The 4,106-nt window shown below is 35.2% G+C and overlaps 1 pseudogene; it reads left to right on the top strand.

The window, feature by feature from the left end:
• Positions 1 to 3,097, top strand: part of LOC116081809 — a 32,284-nt pseudogene extending 29,187 nt beyond the window's left edge.
• Positions 3,098 to 4,106: the final 1,009 nt, after the last annotated feature.

The following is a 4,106-nucleotide window of genomic DNA, read 5'->3' as shown; positions in this document are numbered from 1 at the left end:
TGACTCTTGGGGCCTGTGCCTCTCTGTTGTCTGCTCCCGGCTTAGGAACTCACCGGAGAGAAGATGGCCGAGAGATTTTAAGTGTTGTGATTTACAAAAAAATAAAATAAAAAAAAAATGCTAACATACTATAAAACTAAATGCTTACATCTGTGGTAACTCCTAGAAATATCAATAAATATTAGAACAATCTGACAAGATAAGGATCTAGGTGTGAATCAATCATTGTCTTGAGCTTTGTACTTTACTCTAAATTTGAAACTTTCTGTAATTTTAATAACATATTCCTTGTTATTTTAAAAAAATTAATCACTTTTTGTCTTGAATGTCATCTTGCAGTCAAAAATGCTATATATTTAGAGAGTGAGTTGGTTTTCAAGCCAGTTATTAATCTGAATATATAATTTGGATTTTGATGTCTCCTGACCTAAAGTTTATTTGAAAGGACATTGTTCAAGTATAACTCTATTCAGCAAAATTAGTAGATAAACTTCTATATTTAAAAATATTGTTTATGATTAAGTACACACCAATGTAGTCATTGGGTGATGCCATCTTTGTTTTTTCTGCAACCATGTTTGAGTCTCCTTTTGTAGTACAGTTTCAACATATCTTACCCCAAGGCTCAGGGATCCTTTCAGAAGAGGAGGCAGAAAGATTATAAAAGTTGGGGGTGGTGAGAACATGTAGGAAACAATGTTTCACAGACACAACAGGGCAGATGCCCACTTAACCTCATAGGGTTTTTAACACCACATCCACGACATTTACAAGTTCCAGCTAGACAAAATTCTAGCAACAGGAGTAAGATGTCTATGGAATAAAATTACTAACAGAGCAGCTATTGGTATATTTGATGGCTACTGAAAGGAGAGCTACTTTCCTTTAATAATGTAGCCACTGATGGCTAACCACATAGTAGGGCTGTCCCCATATAAAAATAAATTGACAGTACAGAATGGGTTCAATAAAAAAAGATTAAAAAGAAAAAAATCTTCCAGTTGTATGAGAAGGATGAGAGAGTGAATAAAATTGCAAGCAGGGGGTCTGGGGAATAAATCTGTTGAATTACATCATGTAAAATTCTGAAAGTATTAATCAAAAGAGTGCACAAAAGAAAACTTGATGTTTATATTCTGCCTGATAGTCTCTGATAACCTGTGTATTTTGTTTGATGCCTTTCATTACTTTTACAGATTTATCAGATATTTTGTATATTGTGTCTGTACTAATCCAATTAGTTTAGGTTTTTCAAGATTGGCAAGTTTAAACGGTAAATTTGTGAAAACATTTTCTCCTTGTGTGATAGGTATTTGAATTCCAGTTGCATTCAGAAGATATGGAAATCTTAGATGGCCTGAACAGAAATTTCAGATATTTTCCCATGGACATGTAAGTAACTGCAATAAATGATAGAAGGCTATACAACAAACATGTTACATCAATTTGCCTAATGATGAGTCTCTCGTTTCCATTGGTGCACGTTTGTGCAGAAGCCCACAGTGGATCTTTTGGTTTTGAATTTCAGAGATAGAGGTTTCCATGAAGAGGCTAAAGGAAGTTCTGATGAGGGATTCAAAGGCAAAGAAAGGGTATTTACAGAAGTTCAGTCCCTGAAGAGAGTTTGTAATTATCAAAATGTCTTACTTCTTTCATTCTCTATTTCAGAGCATGATGTTGACTTTATGTTATAGATGAGAGCTAGCAAGGCATTCATAGGCATTGTTTAAAAATACTGTAATGAAAATATAAACACCTTATTCCTCACCCTCCCTTTCCTCTTTACAGACCCTCTCATGTCTCCTCCCACTAACTCCTATGCCCCTTCTCACTCCTCAATTTGACGGCTGCTTTTTCTTCATTACTGTTACATAGATGTATGTCCATACAAATATAAATATAATCTGATAAATCTGTATAGTGTTGCTAATGTATATATGATTCCAGGGCTGACCCTTTGTATTGGATAATCAATAAAGGAACTCATCCCTAGAAGATAATAACTCTCCCTCTTTCTGTTCAATTGCTGCCTGTAGATTTTATCTGAAGGTATTGCTTGTATGGGAAAGGTAACTCCTTTCTCCTTTTGTTTATGGGAAATGGTACCATAGAAGAAAAAGTGTGATATGCTTAAAAGGACATAGGGTAATCCACAAATTTCTGGGCTCAAAGATTGGTAGATTGATTGCTAAATGTGTTACTACAGAGCAAACCATGGGTAAAGTCTGGAAATAATACAAAGAGAGAGAAAGCATCAAATGATTATTAATATTACTTTATATATTATATAAGTATTAATATAAACAGCTCTTCACATATATGAGAAGTTTCATAGACATCATAGATTTTTAAAAGACATTGTATCTCTTATTGTTTAAGCAAGACACTGTATGAGATTCAGAATGATGAAATATTCAGTGTGTATTAAGCAAAATTAGAATCCATAACACAAGGCTTCTTCATTTTTTTGTGTTAACAAATATCTGGACTTACCTTCATACTAAACATGAATAGTCAGGACCTATTTTCCTTAGGTGATCAAAATTTGGAAGATTCTGGAATTTACTTTGCTTCATTTAATTGATTGGATGTAGTTAAGTGAGACATAAACTCATAAAAACATGTTTCTTTGTTTTCAGTCCTAGGCCAAGGAATACAATTTAAATAACTTAGTTATGATATTTAAAAATATTCTTTATAAAGCTATGTTCATTACAGCAAGAAAAGTAAATTCTAAGCCAAGCAGTGGTGGCACACACCTTTAATCCCAGCACTTGGGAGGCAGAGGCAGGTGGATTTCTGAGTTCAAGGCCAGCCAGATCTACAAAGTGAGTTCCAGGATAGCCAGGGCTACGCAAAGAAACCCTATTTCCAACCCCCTGGTTAAAAAGAAAAGAAAAGTGGATTCTAAAACTAGAAAGTAAAGAAATTCAAATTTATTCTAGTGTTAAATCCAGTAAGAAATAATAATAAAGTATAACAGTAATTATACATCTTATGTGTTTGAACCAGATTCATTCAGCCCACATGGGGTATTTTTATTTTTTATTTTAGTGCTGCTGAACACCCCAATTTTCCATTTTCCAATGATTATTAATATGAGAGCCTTTGTCATGGCATCTATCTGAAACTCCTAAATGTGGATAGTGATGCTGCTGATGGTGGTGGAGTTGATGCTGATGAGAAACAGCACTTCTGCTTGATTCACACTACTTATAGCAACTTACTGGCAACTAGAGCTACATTCACCAACCTAGAGGAAAGGGACTAAGCTTTTAATTTCTTAGTTAAATAAAAGTAACATTTTTTTCTCTGCAGAATTTTTTCTAGTAACATCTCTGTTACCTCTATGTTTTTATTTTGATTAATTGTGATCAAAATTGATGTGGGTTAAAATGAGTGGACAAGAATGGAATACAATAATAGCCATTTAGGAAATTGATGGATGGGAGAAAGTAGAACCTTCAAGCTCCAGAGAATTGACTGTGACACAGTTTTAGTGTTCCCTACCCATAGTAAACAGCAAATTAGACTACACACAGTAAGCTTTTTGTCAGATCAAAGAGACATATGTAAGAAGAGAAACTGACAATGCCCAGGTCCCACCCATTAGTTCAGTATCTGAGTCCTAAAAATGAGGAGTGGAGCATTTAGGTTTGAAGATACTTGAAACACTTATGTAGTCATGACTAAGTAGAATCTTGTGTAACCACTGTAAATTGAGGTTACATAATCACGTTAGCAAATATTGACTTATGAAATTACAAACTCAACCTCAGGCTCTTTTAAGCAGCTGTGTCCACAGCAATAAAAGAAACAGCAGCAAGGAGAATAAACAGAATTTTGCAACACCCCAGCAGTTCACCCCTGAGCCTGTGTGAACACGAACCTGCTCTGTGTGAGGTCAGAGACCTGTAATCCCAACCCCAGCCTAATCTCAGTCTCTCACCACAACCTTGGTTTTCTCTAACCACAAACTTGAACTTTTACCTAAAACCTGAGACCTACAACTACAGCTCTTTCATGATGTGCACCAAATCAGACAGGTCAATGTGAAGTCAGAGAATGGCAGCTTCAGCACACAGTCTCATGCCAGCCCCTGGGAA

The sequence above is a fragment of the Mastomys coucha genome, unplaced genomic scaffold (genome assembly GCF_008632895.1).
Source record: "Mastomys coucha isolate ucsf_1 unplaced genomic scaffold, UCSF_Mcou_1 pScaffold7, whole genome shotgun sequence".
Taxonomy (NCBI): domain Eukaryota; kingdom Metazoa; phylum Chordata; class Mammalia; order Rodentia; family Muridae; genus Mastomys; species Mastomys coucha.
Note: the sequence above shows the minus strand (reverse complement) of the source record. Positions and strands in the feature narration are given on the sequence as shown.